The sequence below is a fragment of the Salmo trutta genome, chromosome 35, assembly GCF_901001165.1.
Source record: "Salmo trutta chromosome 35, fSalTru1.1, whole genome shotgun sequence".
In the NCBI taxonomy this organism is placed as follows: domain Eukaryota; kingdom Metazoa; phylum Chordata; class Actinopteri; order Salmoniformes; family Salmonidae; genus Salmo; species Salmo trutta.
Window position 1 is genome coordinate 21104718 of NC_042991.1, and position 20582 is coordinate 21125299.

The window sequence follows — 20582 nt, forward strand, 5'->3', positions numbered from 1 at the left end:
CATCTTCTTATTTATTAAAGAAACGAAAAACAAAACACTTGAACAAAAACAACGACAAAAAACAGTCCTGTAAGGCACACAGCTTACACACGGAACAACTACCCACAAATCCCATGGACAAAACACCCCTAAATAGGACCTTCAATTAGAGGCAATGAGAAACAGCTGCCTCCAATTGAAGGTCAAACCAATAAACTAAGCATAGAAATAAACTAACTAGACACAGACATAGAAATAGACTAACATAGAACATTGCCCAACAAACCTGAAACACACTAAACAAACACCCCCTGCCACGCCCTGACCAAACAACAATAACAAACAACCCCTTTCACTGGTCAGGATGTGACACACTAAGTTGTCTGTGCCTTTAAACAGCTTGGAAAATTCCAGAAAATTATGTCATGGTTTTAGAAACTTCTGATAGGCTTATTGACATCATTTGAGTCAATTGGAGGTGTACCTGTGGATGTATTTCAAGGCCTACCTTCAAACTCAGTGCCTCTTTGCTTGACATCATGGGAAAATCAAAAGAAATCAGGCAAGACCTCAGAAGAAAATGTGTAGAACTCCACAAGTCTGGTTCATCCTTGGGAGCAATTTCCAAACGCCTGAGGGTGCCACGTTCATCTGTACAAACAATAGTACGCAAGTATAAACACCATGGGACCACAGAGCCGTCATACCGCTCAGGAAGGAGACGCGTTCTGTCTCCTAAAGATGAACGTACTTTGGTGTGAAAAGTGCAAATCATTCCCAGAACAACAGCAAAGGACCTTGTGAAGATGCTGGAGGAAACAGGTACAAAAGTATCTATATCCACAGTAAAACGAGTCCTATATTGACATAACCTGAAAGGCCGCTCAGCAAGGAAGAAGCCACTACTCCAAAACCGCCATAAAAAAGCTAGACTACGGTTTGCAACTGCACATGGGGACAAAGATCATAATTTTTGTAGAAATGTCCTCTGGTCTGATGAAACAAAAATATAACTTTTTGGCCATAATGACCATCATTATGTTTGGAGGAAAAAGGTGGAGGCTTGCAACCCGAAGAACACCATCCCAACCGTGAAGCACGGGGTAGGCAGCATCATGTTGTGGGGGTGCTTTGCTGCAGGAGGGACTGGTGCACTTCACAAAATAGATAGCATCATGAGGAAGGAAAATGATGTGGATATATTGAAGCAACATCTCAAGACATCAATCAGGAAGTTAAAGCTTGGTCGCAAATGGGTCTTCCAAATGGACAATGAACCCAAGCATACTTCCAAAGTTGTGACAAAATGGCTTAAGGACAACAAAGTCAAGGTATTGGAGTGGCCATCACAAAGCCCTGACCTCAGTCCCATAGAAAATTTGTGGGCAGAACTGAAAAAGCGTGTGCGAGCAAGGAGGCCTACAAACCTGACTCAGTTACACCAGCTCTGTCAGGAGGAATGGGCCAAAATTCACCCAACTTATTGTGGGAAGCTTGTGGAAGACTACCCGAAACCTTTGACCCAAGTTAAACAATTTATTGGCAATGCTACCAAATACTAATTGAGCATATGTAAACTTCTGACCCACTGGGAATGTGATAAAAAATAAAAGCTGAAATACATCATTCTCTCTAATATTATTCTGACATTTCACATTCTTAAAATGAGGTGGTGATCCTAACTGACCTAAGACAGGGAATATTTATTTGGATTAAATGTCAGGAATTGTGAAAAACAGAGTGTAAATGTATTTGGCTAAGGTGTATGTAAACTTCCGACTTCAACTGTAGATATCTCTGTTCAATATCACTTACGCTTCCATTTCTTGACCTGTTGTCTGGGACAGTGATGTTGTTTCGATGTGGCAATTCGTAGGCACGTTCTCAGCATTTGAGGCTGCTAAGCCCATGAAACTGGTCTCAGAGATTCTTGATATGTTTAGCAAGTTCAGACTCCATGTGATCAGATAAGACCTTGTGTGTCTCTGCTACTCTATCACAGCCTCTGTTTCACACAGGAATATGCTTGTTTTATTTTTTTGTCAGTGTCATAAGATAGGTTTCTATTCAATTGGCGACTGATTGTCAGGGGAATATTCTAAAACCTGCATAAAGAAAATATGCACATTTTCTCACAAGTTGTCTGTTTTCAGAAACGGATTAATTGCAGATGAAGATCGGTGTGTGATGACTTACATTTTCATGTAACAAATAAAAATCTTAAAGTTTAATGTGTTCCCATCACATTTTCAAGTACCGATAGTTTTGTCACCTAAAATGTTGTGTTAAATAGCAAATGTGCCTACTCTGGTCTTGGCACGTGTGCTCTTGCTGGTAGGCAGTGCTGGTAGGCAGTGCTGGTAGGCTGTGCTGGTAGGCTGTGCTGGTAGGCTGTGCTGGTAGGCAGTGCTGATAGGCAGTGCTGGCAGGCTGTGCTGGTAGGCAGTGCTGGTAGGCTGTGCTGGTAGTCTGTGCTGGTAGGCTGTGCTGGTAGGCTGTGCTGGTAGACTAGTCTATATGAGATTATTATGGATAAGAGCGAGAATATTTTTATTTGTCAAACGGCAGTCAAGCATCGATATTCATGTTACCAGATTAAGTGGAAAGGAGCATACTGGAAAGGAGCATCAAGCTCATCACTGTGCACTTTCACCACCCTGTAAAGTTCAGAACTTATTTCATCTGTAGCCTAATAAACTGCATGGAGTCTTAGTGGGAGGACCACACACCATATCATCATGTGACTTCAAGTTAAAAAAAAAATGTTTTTTTCTTTTCACCTTTATTTAACCAGGTAGGCCATTTGAGAACAAGTTCTCATTTACAACTGCGACCTGGCCAAGACAAAGCAAAGCACTGCGACAAAAACAACAACACAGAGTTACACATGGGAAAAACAGACAGTTTACTTCGATATGATGGTTATTATATCAATATTTGAGCATAAAGGTGTTTCCGTCGCCATAGCTGATTTTACTGACACAAAAAGATCCCACCATGTCGAACAAACAAATAATCTGCTCGAAAGGACTTCTTTCCTTCTCTCACTTCATTGGCTGCTCTTTCAAGAACCTCAAAGGGGGCTCGAGCCCTGCTTGTTTAACGTTTGTATACACAAAGAAATGCACATCTTCAGTCCACATGCATGAAAAATTGCATAAAATTGACAAAATGTCATCATAATTTGTATGGGGTATGGCGGCCACTTGCTCAATTTACCACATGGCATATTGTACAACTTACCCCAAAGCAAATATTTTGACTATATTAGCCTACACAGCTACAAGGATGCACTTTCATGCTAGGTTTAGGACCTCATATTGTAGCTTATAGAAACCTCAACTGATGCATAAAACTATTTTAAAACAATCTACATTGGTTTAGATACAAGCATCATTAAACCTTTAACACAATAAATTCATTTGCTTAACACTTTTTCCATGTGTTTTCGTACTTCACAGACTCCATTAGAAGATGACATCTTCATAGATATTTGGTAAAATTATACAGTTTGTGTATGGTTTCCTAGAAACAAAGGATGGCTCAACTAACCCTTTGGCTCAACTTACCCCTGCGCCCTACAGTTTTGTTTTCACTCCGTTTCAACGCTCTAGCTTAAATTTTTCAACACAGTCATGCTTTATTTATGGTGTTGAGGATGACGTCACTCTAGCCGTGTTCTGTGTGGGCTGAACTCACTAGACTGTGTTTCTTTCCAAAAAGTTATCCCCCATTGACTCCCCTCTGCAGATCTAAGATGACTGGGTGGTTGTAAGCAATAGCTAGTTATGTTTTCTTCACCTCTCCAGCCCTCTGTAAAATCTGTGAAGGGAGGGACCCTAAATCTCCCATGGATATGATCCAGCATGTTGCTATGCACATTTATAGTGCTTTCAGGCCAGAGAAAGGTCATTCCATCTGGGACAGAGCTTTCAGTTGTGAAACAAGTAATACCCCACCGCTTGTTTTCTTTGGAGATGACAGCGTCCAAACATAACAATCTGTTTTAAGTAATGCTAATTCAAGCTAGAACTATTTGAGAATGTTTGAAGCATCCTTTATTATCTGTGTTCGTCATAGTATTCCTCCATTTAAGGAAGCATCTTTTTTGTTGTGTCATCCATTCAAGCTATTTCTGATGGCCTGTCAAGCATTTCCCATGTGATATGGCACAGTGTGGAGATGTGTGGTCTGTCTGTCAGTTTCACTAACTTCTGTTGCTCCTTGAAGTTTGTTTCAAAGCAGATACTTCTTAATGTAGGAAAAGTTGGCTAAGCACAGAGTGTACACTTGGCCTGTCACAGGGAGATGAGAGTTTCTGATTGCCTCTGTCTGTGGCACTGACAAGAGACAGGCTTTCATGAGAACACAGACGTGGAAGAACAGGATAGAGCTTTGTCAGAATAAAGACCACCATCTTAGGAAGTGACTGGAGGCTCATACAGAGGCTGCTGTGTGTGACTGTCTTTCTCTTAGAATTGTTAGAACATGCCGGTATCAGAGAACACAACTTCATATTCAGTTTTTCATGTTTTGTGAAAATCTTAGCTTTTCTTGTTTTGAAATCTATAGCTCTGTGACGATGCAATCAAACAAACAGAGAGAGAGAAAGAGAAAGAACAACATAGATATCAAACAACCCCACTAGCACAATATGTTGCCACTGTGTTGTCCTGTGTTGCTCAGAAAAACATATGTTGCCATTATCCACCCAACATCTGTGCCCCTAATGGAATGATTCACCAACATTATACATGTTTTATACTGCCCTGTGAAATCAATTACAGTCCCAGAGGAGGTTTTCCTCCAGGCCCTGCCTTGCCCAATGGTGGTTCAGTCCCATGATGGTCACACTCGAGAGGGAATAAGTCCGCCAATAAGCACCCAGCCTCCAGGCAGGTCCATGGTTTTGTTTATCAATTAATAAGTCAAATCGCTGTCAGATTCAATTCCATCCCAGCTCTGAGACGAGGTGCCACAGTATGAACAGACTCTCCCACTGGGCACTGACATCAATTCAATGTCTATTCCATGTTGGTTCAATGCAATTTCATTGAAATGACGTGGAAACAATGTTGATTCAACCAGTGTGTGCCCAGTGGGCTGTAAGGAGGACCCTAGGGATCTTAATTAATGTGCAAGAACAGCATACAGTACACACTGTTGTTTTGATATGAATGGAGTATTGTTAAGCAGATCAAACAAGAGAAAGGTTTGGAGCGGGTGTTGTAGGAATAGAGGAGCTCCATTGTTAGAATGTGGCCCCAGGGTTGTTTACATGTGGAGACGAGCTGGGAGCTCTAGATTCCTTTGTATTGCTCCTCTCTCTCTCCCATTTGAATGGGGGATGCTGAGGGATGTTGTGCTCTGTGCCTCTCTGACCCTGACGTTCTCATACAGTATAATCATCACTGGTCATCATGCTAAGGACATTGGTTTAAACCTGGAGGGCAGTCATGCAGCGCGATGTAGCTCTTGGCTTTCCTTCTTCTTGGTAGAAACCTCTGATTGAATCCTACAGCATGAACTGTAGTCACTGGAAAACCTCGCTATTCTGTTTGTGGTGTTTCTGTAAGTGATTTTGGACCCCAAGCAGTGTCCTTGAACTACAGCGTAATTACATTTCCACTTGCCATCAGTCTTCCCCGTTAAACCAACATGCTCCTGTGAAAGTGTGCAATTCAGTCTACACAAACACAGACTATCCTTTGTAACCTGAAGATCCCCCTATAAATGAAACATGAATAGCAACATGAATGTCACGTTAGAATACCGATGCATTGCTTAGAGATGACCACACAGACATACAGAGTTCAATGTCTCTCTGGTATTGAAGAGCAGTGAGATACTGATGGCCTACTAAAATAGTGGGTTTGTTGCTCTCTACTCTGTTAAGTCAGGGTCAAGAAGAGCGATATGGAAGGTTGATAGAACCATGAGGTTTGGGACTCTGAGAATAACCTGTTGATTTCCATAGTGGAGCACAGGCGCCCACGGGGCAACCCAATCTCATCAGTCACCCTTACAGTGCCATCCATCTTGCTTTTGACACACACTGTTACCTTTTGCTTTCTTCATTAGCCAAACATATGGATTATGGAAATGTACCCATTGTAAGGCTGAACAAGTTGATTCATGAATCGGCGGTGTGTAAACACACAGATGCTCAACATTAACCTCACCACCCGTTCAGCCATCTGGTTCTGTGTTTGTGGTGAAAAGGAAACTGTCAAAAAGCTAAAAACATTAGCATATGTTTCATGTCTGGAGTACAGAATGCTGCTTTGTTCCTGTAGCTAATAGCACTTCTGGAGGCCATTTTATCCAGAGTTTACATTGAAACTAGGGCTGAACTAGGGAAACATAGCAACAGATATCAGTGGCCTTTAATGTTTAGTACTGGCACACATTACTTGATCTGTTGTACTTGCAATACAGTGAGGGAAAAAAGTATTTGATCCCCTGCTGATTTTGTATGTTTGCCCACTGACAAAGAAATGATCAGTCTATAATTTTAATGGTAGGTTTATTTGAACAGTGAGAGACAGAATAACAACAACAAAATTCAGAAAAATGCATGTAAAAAATGTTATAAATTGATTTGCATTTTAATGAGGGAAATAAGTATTTGACCCCCTCTCAGTCAGAAAGATTTCTGGCTCCCAGGTGTCTTTTATACAGGTAACGAGCTGAGATTAGGAGCACACTCTTAAAGGGAGTGCTCCTAATCTCAGTTTGTTACCTGTATAAAAGATACCTGTCCACAGAAGCAATCAATCAATCAGATTCCAAACTCTCAACCATGGCCAAGACCAAAGAGCTCTCCAAGGATGTCAGGGACAAGATTGTAGACCTACACAAGGCTGGAATGGGCTACAAGACCATTGCCAAGCAGCTTGGTGAGAAGGTGACAATAGTTGGTGTGATTATTCGCAAATGGAAGAAACACAAAAGAACTGTCAATCTCCCTCGGCCTGGGGCTCCATGCAAGATCTCACCTCGTGGAGTTGCAATGATCATGAGAACAGTGTGGAATCAGCCCAGAACTACACGGGAGGATATTGTCAATGATCTCAAGGCAGCTGGGACCATAGTCACCAAGAAAACAATTGGTAACACACTACGCCGTGAAGGACTGAAATCCTGCAGCGCCCGCAAGGTCCCCCTGCTCAAGAAAGCACATATACATGCCCGTCTGAAGTTTGCCAATGAACATCTGAATGATTCAGAGGACAACTGGTTGAAAGTGTTGTGGTCAGATGAGACCAAAATGGAGCTCTTTGTTATCAACTCAACTCACCGTGTTTGGAGGAGGAGGAATGCTGCCTATGACCCCAAGAACACCATCCCCACCGTCAAACATGGAGGTGGAAACATTATGCTTTGGGGGTGTTTTTCTGCTAAGGGGACAGGACAACTTCACCGCATCAAAGGGATGATGGACGGGGCCATGTACCATCAAATGTTGGCTGAGAACCTCCTTCCCTCAGCCATAGCATTGAAAATGGGTCGTGGATGGGTATTCCAGCATGACAATGACCCAAAACACACGGCCAATCCAACAAAGGAGTGGCTCAAGAAGAAGCACATTAAGGTCCTGGAGTGGCCTAGCCAGTCTCCAGAACTTAATCCCATAGAAAATCTGTGGAGGGAGCTGAAGGTTCGAGTTGCCAAACGTCAGCCTCGAAACCTTAATGACTTGGAGAAGATCTGCAAAGAGGAGTGGGACAAAATCCCTCCTGAGATGTGTGCAAACCTGGTGGCCAACTAGAAGAAACGTCTGACCTTTGTGATTGCCAACAAGGGTTTTGCCACCAAGTACTAAGTCATGTTTTGCAGAGGGGTCAAATACTTATTTCCCTCATTAAAATGCAAATCATTTTATAAAATTTTTGACATGCGTTTTTCAGGATTTTTGTTGTTGTTATTCTGTCTCTAACTGTTCAAATAAACCTACCATTAAAATTATAGACTGATCATTTCTTTGTCAGTGGGCAAACGTACAAAATCAGCAGGGGATCAAATACTTTTTTCCCTCACTGTATCTGAGATTCATACACATCATATATACAGTATCTACAATATACTATATATGCAAATATCACATTATTGGTACAATCAATCATTATTGGTATCTGAATCTGAATCCAATTTGAATGAATGCAGAACTAGAGAGAAGAATCAGATGCAATACTCTAAATGCGAGAGATTAAAAGGGAGTACCATTAATTTCAGGCGTAGAGAGAGATTCACGTACAGTATGTACAAATTGACACGGGAGATATAAAAATGATTATGGCTCTAAGAACACTTGACTTCCTCGTTTATCATGTTGCTTAAAAAAAGAAGACATTTTGAAAGCACTTCATGCTTTGTATACGGAATACATTTTTTGTATCTGCACATTTTGTGACAGCACACTGATGGCACCGCTGTGCGTTCAGAAATACGCTACCAGAGTGAGCAGTGAATGCCGTTTTATGATTGAATTATGACTGAAGGGCAGAAAGAGGCAGGCCTTATCTTCATTTGGGGGCGAGGCGGGGGGGGGGGGGGGGGGGGTGCAGACTTACTGAATTGTACAAATGAGGCATTGATACATTCACTATCGTTTTTACTTAATTCAAATGGCGCTTAAACATTCGGAGCACAGGAGATAATGCAAACTTGCATACATTTTTAATGGACTGACAGCATTTGGATCAGAGGGAATTAATTCATCGCTTTGTCGCAGGCCAATATCTCCTTTTACTCAGCCGTTACAAGGAGAGTTAGTGACTTTGACGAATGGGGAATGAGAAGGGAGATAGCCTGCATATTTACTGGGAGGCAGGCAGGCAGGAAGAGACAGGCTGGGGATGACACAAACTGCCTGTCACTGTGGTTAGGCGAGAGAATAGACATGGAATCAGTTGGAGAGGAAGCTGTATGCTAGAATGGAGAAAGCTGATAATATGGTGGAGGATTGGAATAATCATTTTCTAAACAGTTTCTCAGCATTGAATCAGATACAGCATTACAGGTGCGTCAATAAACAAATGTTTTTATTTCACTTCTATTTACAGAATAAAATTTAAACTAGGAAAACCAACATTCAAAAAATGCTTCTGAATTCCAGCATTACAGTTTCAGTCTACAGAAGGGGTTATTAACATTTATATTGAAAAACGAAACCTTTTATGAAGCAAATGGCAAATTACATTTGGTTAGGCCTGTCTGCAAAACCCTAGATTATTAGGACGTCATGGAACTCATTTCAGAAAGTCAATATAAATGCTCTGAAGAAAATGTACAAGTTTTGCCATCCCCTAAGCTGTTACCCCACTGGGAGAGTAGTTGAATTCCACATCATCATAGCGAGGTACTATATGTGTCATAAATGATTGAGGTCTTCATTAAATACAGATCTTCTCCTTCATCCATGGGGATGGATGTTCAGTTGTTTCCTGCTTTAGGGAACGCAAGATTCCAACAAACACAACTCAGCAGACAGAGACCGTACACTTCATATCCCTGGTGTGAATTTCGCTCCAGGCGCTCTTCTCACCTCTGCTAAGGATTGATCGACCCTCCTTCAGTCTGTTTACATCCACTTCCCCTCAACACAACTTTCCCTGCCTGTTAGGAAACAATAGGAGGTTTTTACAAAGATTACATTTGCAAAGATAACTCCCCAGACTATGGTTATGATATCCTGTCATGCTCTTCTCTATTGAACCAAAGCACTTTAGGTGAATCTCATCATTTTAATCGGTTGAATTTTCTTCTTTCCTGTTTGACGCTAGTCTTGTGTGAAGAGGTAAGTGAGCTAAGTGGTTTACGACATCCCTCCCTCCCCGACATACACATTAAATAGTTATGAGAAGTCTGGGGTGGCTATGGATTGGATTATTTAGCTTTAGGCTTGTGATGTTAGTAGATGACAGTTGAATATCTGTTTGCTGCAGTATTTGCTTCAAACTAATAATGATCCATGTTTATGTTGACACCAATCTTCTTTTTGATTAGTCTTCTTGAATGAGGATCAAATGAAGCAGAACTCAATCAATATTAAAAGTGATGCTTAAACTTTGGATCAATCCTCCTGTCATTTACTTTATCTAGATCTATCATTTCTGAAGTTCACGAGGTCATGCCATGCATTGTCCTCATTCAATATAAGTTGTGTGGTACAGTATATTCCTTGATGACTACTGTACCACACTTACGAACAACCTAGTTAATTCTATCTTAGACACATTCAGTTCACTGATTATATGAAATAATGTGATGTTAGTTGAAGTCGCAGGCTCTCATAGTGATTGCTGTATTTTTCATTAGCCCAAAAGACATAGACCTTCAAATATTCCTTGAGGATGGGGACAAGTTATGCCAGGCGTGATGCAGAATTAAGCCAGCGTGAAATCTATCCATCACACAGTGGTGTTTACTATGAAGTGATTCAATCACATAAGAAATTAAGTATAATAAATACATCCTTAATACAGTAAAGGGTCACTGCCACCTTCCTTTAAATGTTGAGAGAAACTGACAGGAGAAAGAGTTCAAATGATTCTATTACATTGAAAGAAAATCCTCCTATGAGTGACAGTGTGTCTCCAGATGTAAAATCTAATTGCTTTACCCCAGTAAGGGTCAAGAGCATTTGGGTTATTGTCATCATGGTGTTCCATGGCTCTAGTTGTGCTGTGGAGGGATTCTGGCAGAGCACAGGGTGAGGGAGAGGAATAATAGCAGCCATGTCACAGGACCTGATAGGCTGTTATTAGCTGCTACAGAGACCTTTAATGCTTTTAATAGATTTCAATAATTATCCTACGACAGCCTAAAATCTCCCTCCAATCCAAATGTCATTGACACAGCAGGTCAAAGAGCAGCCATTTGTGAGCTCATGAGGGGAGAAATCTATATGAAAACGTTTTTGGTTGGCTTTACTGCATTATATGAATATCAAATAATTCTTATAAGCAGGAATATTAATCATAATATTTCCCTAATGACAATTTTAACAACTCAGACCTATTTTTCTCTTGTTGAATTCTATTATTCTCTCCAACCTTCATGTCTAAGTGAGAGGGTATCAGTTCCCTATTGATTCAGTTGTACAAATATACCACTGTCTGAACAGAGTGAACCTTATGTTGGAGGAAGCCTTCATTAAATAAAATAATAATAATGCAACTCCTTTGTAAATGTTGATGAAAATACAAAAGAAGAGCTGTGGCCCTGCCTTGTCTGTGTATCTGAATTCAATAAAGACACTGCTAATTTCCCTCTGGAAAAAACACTGCTCAAAGGCTAGAAAATGAAAAAAAAACTGTTCTCATTCGCATCTCTGCAAATCCACAAAATTAGGGCTTGTCTTAGTTTCACCCCTCTCTTGTCTTTTCCCCCTAGATCTCCCCAAGGCCAGATGCCAAAGAAGAGAAAACAGAAAAATCCCACATTGTCAGAGACACTAGAGAGTGTGTTATTCAGGATGGCTATGAGTAAGAAACTAGATATTGTCATCTTGCACAAGCACATAAATCAATCTCTCACCAATCATATACGTTGGGCTGTGAAGGGTCAATCAAACAGGAAGCAAACACTTGCGCGTTGCAGAGGGGCTGTAAATGAGCATACGAGAGCTAGAGAGAGAGTAAATCTCAACGACATATCATGTCCTAAGAGTATACAGCCAGAGTGACCAAGGTCAGCCTGACAGCTACTGTAGAGGAAGCACTCTGCTTCCAACCTCCACCTCTGATTTAGACCTGAAGATGGGAATGAGTCTCCATTTTACTTGTCATTTCTGCCGGTATCTCCTCTTACTGCCTCAACAATCACCACCACTGTAATGCACACGCTGATGGCGTCTGGAGCAGACCAATGTCTCTCTGTTTGTGTGTGAAGAGACGGTTTCTGTGGAAAATTGGAGGGAAGACACTTACTTTCACACCTCAGAGTGAGAGGAATTCTGTAACAGAGTGGATTCATAACCCCAAACAACTCTGGGAACTGAAAAGAGAGTACATTATGTTAAATGGCAAGATTTATACAATGCATTTATACTTGTACTTTGGGGAGAAAACTGGCAACCACAACAGAGTGTAAATCTAGATCTAATGAATTGCTTTCATAAAGGAATATTTTCTTCCCAGTTCAGTAATCTCATTGTACTTTATGAAACATTTTCCTCCAGAGATCTGCACAAGGGAAGGTAACCAGGTAATATATATTTTGGTTTCCAGCCGACTGATTTCTAAGTCACTCTTCATTCAGTGGGGAGACAGACTGTAGAAGATAAAGATGCAAGACTGAAGGAAAAGAAAATGAAATGTGCCTAACCCTCTCCCTCCCAAACAACTTTGTCCTTTGAGTATTGACACTGATATCAGTCCAGTGTCTCCAATACAAGAGGATACAAAAGGACTCATCTTCTCAGCCCTGTAATGGATAGAAACATGATATTAACATGGCTCCCTCAATTAGGAAGAGTGCTGGGGCTCCTATGGTGTCTTTAATAACGCACTGCTTAGCAGAGGTAGAAAACAATGTTCCTTTTGCTTCACCACTGCTTAGCAGAGATAGAAAACAATGTTCCTTTTGCTTCACCACTGCTTAGCAGAGATAGAATACAATGTTCCTTTTGCTTCACCACTGCTTAGCAGAGATAGAAAACAATGTTCCTTTTGCTTCACCACTGCTTAGCAGAGATAGAAAACAATGTTCCTTTTGCTTCACCACTGCTTAGCAGAGATCGAAAACAATGTTCCTTTTGCTTCACCACTGCTTAGCAGAGATCGAAAACAATGTTCCTTTTGCTTCACCACTGCTTAGCAGAGATAGAAAACAATGTTCCTTTTGCTTCACCACTGCTTAGCAGAGATAGAAAACAATGTTCCTTTTGCTTCACCACTGCTTAGCAGAGATAGAAAACAATGTTCCTTTTGCTTCACCACTGCTTAGCAGAGATAGAAAACAATGTTCCTTTGCTTCACCACTGCTTCTAAGATCCTCAATGGGAGAAGTTTATATAAAAACTGAATCCCCTTTTCTGCCATGCAGGTATGGAGCCCCACTGAGAGCTGTGCCTAGTGAGCCATAATGGCTATGGTCAAGCCATTACATCATTTTTGCTGCTACAGTGACGGACCAGATACACTGAATCAGCGTTACAAGATATTATGCGACTGTAGGTTTCCCAGAGATGTCAACACAGTAAGTATTCGATTAACAATGAGTATGTGTCCTCTGCTTGGTCCTGTAACCTCGCATAGACCTGAAAACATCCTTTTGTTTATCCTCCAAAAGTGTCCATCATGACTGTGTGTGAGAGAAGGGGCAGAGTGAGCCTTGGGGCCAATTTGGAGCACGTAAAGCATCTTCATTGAAATGCCTGGTTCTCTTATAAAAGGGGTTCTCTGCTGGAGCCAGTTAAGTGTGACCGGATTTAATCAGAGCTCATGACTCTATCCTAGAGCAACCCGAGTTCCATTAAAACCATTATTTATACCAAATAGGGTCTAAACGTTTCAGCGTTTGCACGTTTCCTCAACATAATCGCAGACTTTAATTAAAAGCTGAGAATCTGCATCAACGAACACACTCGGCTGTTGAAAAGCCATTTACAAAATCCTAATGGAATTCATTATTTTCTCTATTTGCAAACTCCTCGCACAGGAGCTGAGCAACTTAACATGAACAGTTGATCTCCTTCTTGGTCTGTCTGACAGCTGGCTTCTGTCTCCATGTGAGCTGATATAGAAACAGCCTGCGTTGCATACAGGCAGGGCCAGTAACGCAGACAGCCTGGCCCCGTTCTCAAAAAATGTTCCCCCTAGAAATGGGATGGAAGGAAGAAGCCGTCTCAGGAGACTGTCAGGGGCCTGAGGGAGTGTGTTGCGACTTTGTGATTATGTCCTGCATGCTTTCAAATATAGGCTTCCTCAAAGTCAGGGGTTTATGTTGCTCCATCGCGCCGCTCCAAAACATATCACATGACCCCCTCTCTCACTCGACACAGTATAATATGGGAGTATCTGCGCTCTACATGCTAATGAACAGACATTTGGGAGCCTCTACATGTGAGAGGACAGGGGAAGTGCACGGGAAATTGCATTTGACATCAAGGCGAACATGTCCAATTAGGATATGGCTTTCAAGTGAACCAGAGAACACAGAAAAGAGCATCTCAGATCTCTGCATTAAAGTAATGAACTCCAAAACATTGTGATTGACTCACCAAAGAACTTGACATTATGTATGATTCGGGCCTGTCTAGAATGCTTTCATCCTTAGCACATGGACAGCTCTTGTACCGCTGAGGTTGAATCTCTCCTACAATGAGAGAGGAAGCTGAGAGGGAGAGCCTGTTCAGTGACTCCAGCACTCCGACAATGCACTCTTGCACCTTTCTCATGAATTGCACGCCAATCTCCAAAACCATTTCAACCAGTTGAGTGGTCCCAGGTTATGGGTGCAAAGGTAACTTCAAAGCTGTATCCTGAAGGACTACACTCAAGGATGAGACCACTATTTAGATTGAAGTTGCGTAGATCACACTGATCTCTTTGCATCGCTCCATGATCACGGACTGTGATTGAAGCCCTGGCCTGATGAATCCTGATGAATGACTGTGATTAGTCTAAACTGACAGAATGTGCATAGCCTGCCAATGGCATCAAGACATCATCACAGCGTCTTTAAATCAATGTCAAAATACGGAATAATCTTATTTAAAACACTAATCTCATCTGCCACAGTTTACTGAATGGAATTACTCTTAAGATAAAGTTTTCACAGTGCCTCTCAAGCTTGATTATGTATGCTGTCCCTGTATTTACCCGAGATGGGTATTCTCAGTGGGCGCTGCTATGAATTAAATCATGCACGGAGAGCAATCCACAAATTGTTCATGGTAAAACAGCATTCTCAATAATTAGTGCATTTCTTCCTCTGGAGCGTAGCACCTTTTCTCCAGTCTTCTTTCATGTAGTGGGTAGCCTAAGGTGACAAGCTTGCAAAGAGATTAATTAGTTTGCATGGATCCCAGTGGCAGTACGGCTCCTCTCCTCATCTCCCCATGTGAATGTTACACAAGGCCGTCTACAGTCTGCCTGCATTGGCCTTCTCTCAGCTGTTATTTTCAGTCACTTTTATTGATGAGAGATAGGAGAGACACAAAAGTGTGATGGGTCTGCAATCAAATAGAGTTGCATAAAGGTTACCTTCTTTTTTTAACTTGTTATTATTTTTACTGCATCTTGATCGCATACACAGAAGTTTTGGCTTAACATGCTTCTTCAGTGCGTGTGGCTTACAATCAGAAACAGCATTTATAGGGAACCCAGGCGCAGCAGGTGCTTCTCATCAGGGTTGTCAGTCATCTGCCATTCAGGGATGTGGCTTCTCTTGTTCACCTGTATACGTGTTACAATCCAAAAGTAATACAGAATTACAGAGTATGGGAGGGGCAGATGGAGAGGGAGAAAAGAGTACCTCGATATAGACATCCTTTCTCTAACTAACGTCAGCAAATGCATTGTAACCGATACCACCAAATTGATTACACAGTGAGATTCATCTGTTGATTTTGTCCCCATATTTGAAAGCGCTATGATTCATTTATTTACTTTCTAGTCCTCCAGTCAGTCTCTCTCTCTCTCTCTCTCTCTCCGACGTAATAAGTATTTTGAATGTTTCCGCAGAGTGCTGCAAAAGCTTGGTTTGTGTTTCTTGGCCAAGGCTGAATAGCATTTACCAGGAATGCTTTATCTTCTGCTGTAATTATAGAACAATGTCGTTTTTGTGTAGCATTTGTACATTCAGCATTTTTCAAGCAAGTTGTCGAGACAAAAGAGGTTTTGGACAGCCGGTTCAAAGCTGCTCGGTGAAGGAGGGTGACAGACAAACAAAAAGGGTTTGATGTTATTAGTCTGTGTGATTGGAGAGAAGAACAAGTCTGATTTTCAGGCATAGACAGTTATGTCTGCTCACTGGACCCTCTGGCTCCATCCAAACTCCAGGCCGATCAATACAGCTGGCCACAGAGACACTCTAACTCCATAACACCCTGCAGCTACTAACCAGGACTTAGCAATGGAAAACAAGAAGGAAAATAGCTTCTGTCTGCTGACTGCAACAATGGAATCTAAATTGGTTTTGTAGAACATGAATGTGTGTCTCCAGATGTCCACCATCATTGGCTAGAGTATATGGGATCTCATTCATGTGTATAACTATAGTGCCTATCCCATAGCTCAAAGTAAGATTGAGTGGTGAAGGAGCCCATGGAGAATGGCTGTGATGTTAATGTGGGGGCCTATTTGAAGCTGAGGCTCCGGGAACTCGTCTGGGATCTGTCATCACCATGCTGTTCCTCCGAATTAGTGGGACCACAGAGAGTCACACTGGGAGAATGATGCAGGTCTGTCAGGGAGGCACACACTCTGTACCCAGCATCAAAAGTGCTCCAGTTTGTTAGCCAGTGCACAATGTGTGTGTGTGTGTGTGTGTGTGTGTGTGTGTGTGTGTGTGTGTGTGTGTGTGTGTGTGTGTGTGTGTGTGTGTGTGTGTGTGTGTGTGTGTGTGTGTGTGTGTGCACGGGCTCGAGTGGATGTGCTAAGTGGAGAAAACCTATTTCTCTAACCTATATGTCATTGCTGTTTTTTTCATCAAGTGTTCTTATCTAAATGACCTTAGCATGACCTTTAATTGGCTCATCCAATATATCCCTTTCTCCCCATGGAAATGAATCCAAGATGATTGGTATAACTATTCATGAAAACCTACAGTAGGACATTTAGGTCTAGATCCAACATCATGGTCCATAGATCATTTATACCTACAGCGCCTTCAGAAAGTATTTACACCTGTCACAGGCGTCAGAATGAGCAGACCAAGGTGCAGCGTGGAATATGTTCATCTTGTAGTTTTAATGAAAAATGAACACTTTACAAATTAAACAAAAATGACAGCCGACAGTTCCGTCAGGTACTTACAACTAAACGGAAAACAACTACCCACAAAAAACAAAGGAAAAACAGGCTGCCTAAGTATGGTTTCCAATCAGAGACAACGATAGACACCTGCCTCTGATTGGAAACCATACCCGGCTAAAACATAGAACACAAAACATAGAATGCCCACCCACCTATCACACCCTGGCCTAGCTAAATAGAGAAAACACAGCTCTCCTAGGTCAGAGCGTGACAACACCCCTTGACTTTTTCTATATTTTGTTGTGCCACAGCCTGAATTTATAATTGATTAAATTAATATTTTTTTTATCATTGGCCTACACACAATACCCCATAATGTCAAAGTGGAATTATGTTTTTCGAAATTTTTACAAATGAATTACAAATGAAAAGCTGAAACGTCTTGAGTCAATAAGATTTCAACCCTTTTTAATGGCAAGCCAAACTAAGTTCAAGAGTAAACATTTGCTTAACAAGCCACATAATAAGTTGTAGGGACTCACTCTGTGTGCAATAATAGTGTTTAACAGGATTTTTGAATGACTACCTCATCTCTGTACCCCACACATACAATTATCTGTAAGGTCTCTCAGTCGAGCAGTGAATCTCAAACACATATTCGACCACAAAGTGTTTGTATTGGATGTTTTATATGTAGCCCTATATGGTCAACTCTTTTATGATAAGTTGCACTGCATAAAAGCATGACATATCTCATGACAATTACATTTACTGCATCTCAAACATGTGTACCTGTGTCTTCTGAACATGTTCTTCTCTGATCTGCTATACCTCAGAGCAGATATTCGTCTTTTTTGATTCAACACCTTACATCCATGCTGCGGTATTCAGCCCTTCGGTGAATGAAACCACTTCTGTGAGTACATTTACATGCACACTAATAATTCGATATTAAACTGATTATGGCAGTAGGCAGATTAAGCAATAATCATGTAAAGACCTTAATCTGTTTCTCTTAAATCGGCGTAAGGTCAAAATCGAAGTAAGCATACGCCAATTCAAACACCTGGTTTTCTGAGCAATCTTTCTGAGCAGCTGAATGTACGCGTCTTAGAAGTAGTTTTCACATACAAACTTTACATGTCCGAACTCAGAATCAAATATGCTTCCCAAAAATAGCATGTTCGCTGTGGTAGAATGTTTATTTTGACTGGCGACTTTCTGCGTTTTTCAGTGGCAGCAGGTAGCCTGATTTCAGGATTATTAGTGAAATCGTTCTTCTTGCAAATCATGTAAAAATTTCAATCAAACTATTATATTAATCTGGTTATCCATAATATTCATATGATTGTGTGCATGTAACCATACTCACTGTGATCATGTGTGAAATGCTTTGATTGGATCCCCTTTCAAAAGTACCAATTCAGTCATCATTCTGTCATCTTTCAGTCATTCAGTCATCATTTGGTCATCCTTCATTCATGCCTGAAGTGAAACCTTTTCACATGTTCTCTGTCAAGTCCAGAGCACGGGCTTGAAATGAAAGGCTTATAATGTCTTAAACAGGGACATGCACAGGTGGCAGGAGATGGAGACTGGAGGAGTGTTTGCATGCATCTCACCTCGTATTGGTTGAAGCATTGCTAAAAATCTGAGCAGATTGAGGCAATTGCTCAAAATGCACTTTTAGGTTCTCAGAGCTCTGAAACCAGTTTACGGTGCTAATGACTTCAAGAAAGGTAGCATCAGTCGAAGCAGCGCTGCAAAAATAATTTTCTCGATACAGTACTTTCTCGCTATTCTACAGACGAAAGCTGAAAAGAGAGCTGTCCGCCAATTCTCTGACTCATTCATGTAAAGTCTTGATTTGTCAAGTGTTGATTTATTTGCTCACCAGTAGGTTTACTTGACTATTAGTTCCTGCATACAAGATCCTTCAATCAAGGCTATAGTAAGAGAGCAAGTTTGTATATACTCAACACTTAAAATGAATCAGGGGGAATAACAACAACACTACTAATCCAGAAATAAAGTATTGCGTAATTAGTCAGTGTCACGACTCCTGCCGAGGGTGACTCCTCTCCCTGTTCGGGTGGCGCTCGGCGGTCGTCGTCACCGGCCTTCTACCTGCCACCGATCCCTTTTTCCCTTTTCTGTTGGTTTTGTCTTGATTGTTTGCACCTGTGTATGATTAGTGTTTAGTTGAGTATTTAAGCCCGTTTCCCCACCTGTTCTGTGTGCAGGCTTACTTTCTGTTGTCAACTGTTGTTTATGCAGTGGTACGTGTTATTGGATCATTGTGTTTGTTGGATCACACCCAGTTGTGTTTTCGTGGGTGTACTTTTCTTTTACGGTGCAATTCATTAAAAGCCCGTTAGCAACTACTCCTGTTTCCTGCGCCTGACTCCACACCCACTACTGCAAGCGTTACAGAAGCCCGCACCACTGGAAACGCAGGGGAATCATAAGGAGCGAATTAGTTTTTTCCTTATCGATTCGCCTGCGTTTCTAGTGGTGCTGGGAGTGCCTTGGCTGGCCAGTCACAATCCCAAGATTTTGTGGAAACAGGGGGTTCTCCAGAGGTGGTCAGAGGAGTGTTCGGGTAGGTGTCTGGGAGTTTCCATCGGTGCCACGTCGGTGGAGAGTCCAGACCAGGTTTCCACTGTACGCATTCCCCCTGAGTATGCCGATTTGGCTCTCGCCTTCTGTAAGAAGAAGGCGACTGAATTACCACCCCATCGACAGGGGGATTGTGTGATAAACCTCCTGGCAAACGCTGCGCTTCCCAAGAGTCACGTGTACCCCTTGTCTCAGGAGGAGACGTTGGCTATGGAGACATATGTCACGGAATCTCTGAGACGGGTTCATTCGGCCCTCCATCTCACCCGTCTCCTCGAGTTTCTTTTTCGTGAAGAAAAAGGGGGGAGGTCTGCGTCCGTGCATTGATTATAGAGGTCTCAATTCCATCACAGTGGGGTTTAGTTACCCACTACCTCTCATCGCTACGGCGGTGGAATCATTTCACGGAGTGCGTTTTTTCACAAAACTGGATCTCAGGAGCGCGTATAATCTGGTGCGTATTCGGGAGGGAGCCGTGTGGAAAACCGCATTTAGTACCACATCGGGCCACTATGAGTACATCGTCATGCCGTATGGGTTAAAGAATGCTCCAGCCGTCTTTCAATCCTTTGTAGACGAGATTCTCAGGGACCTGCATGGGCAGGGCATGATAGTGTATATCGATGACATCCTGATTTACTCCACCTCCCGCGCCTTCTCCCTTTTTCCCTTTTCTGTTGGTTTTGTCTTGATTGTTTGCACCTGTGTATGATTAGTGTTTAGTTGAGTATTTAAGCCCGTTTCCCCACCTGTTCTGTGTGCAGGCTTACTTTCTGTTGTCAACTGTTGTTTATGCAGTGGTACGTGTTATTGGATCATTGTGTTTGTTGGATCACACCCAGCTGTGTTTTCGTGGGTGTACTTTTCTTTTACGGTGCAATTCATTAAAAGCCCGTTAGCAACTACTCCTGTTTCCTGCGCCTGACTCCACACCCACTACTGCAAGCGTTACAGTCAGATGCTCAATTAAGTTCTGGGTCCATACCTGCATTAAGTGCCCAATTGTCATACTTACTTAATAATATAAAAGGACTCAAGTAAAAGTGAGTCACCGAGTAA

General features: G+C 41.8%; 1 long non-coding RNA gene across 1 annotated transcript; it reads left to right on the forward strand.

The window, feature by feature from the left end:
* Positions 1–8609: 8609 nt before the first annotated feature.
* Positions 8610–13241, forward strand: LOC115174844 (uncharacterized). Its single transcript, XR_003871852.1, has 3 exons — positions 8610–9001; positions 11377–11468; positions 13030–13241. It is a non-coding gene; the product is annotated as an uncharacterized LOC115174844 (long non-coding RNA).
* The last annotated feature ends 7341 nt before the right edge of the window (positions 13242–20582 follow it).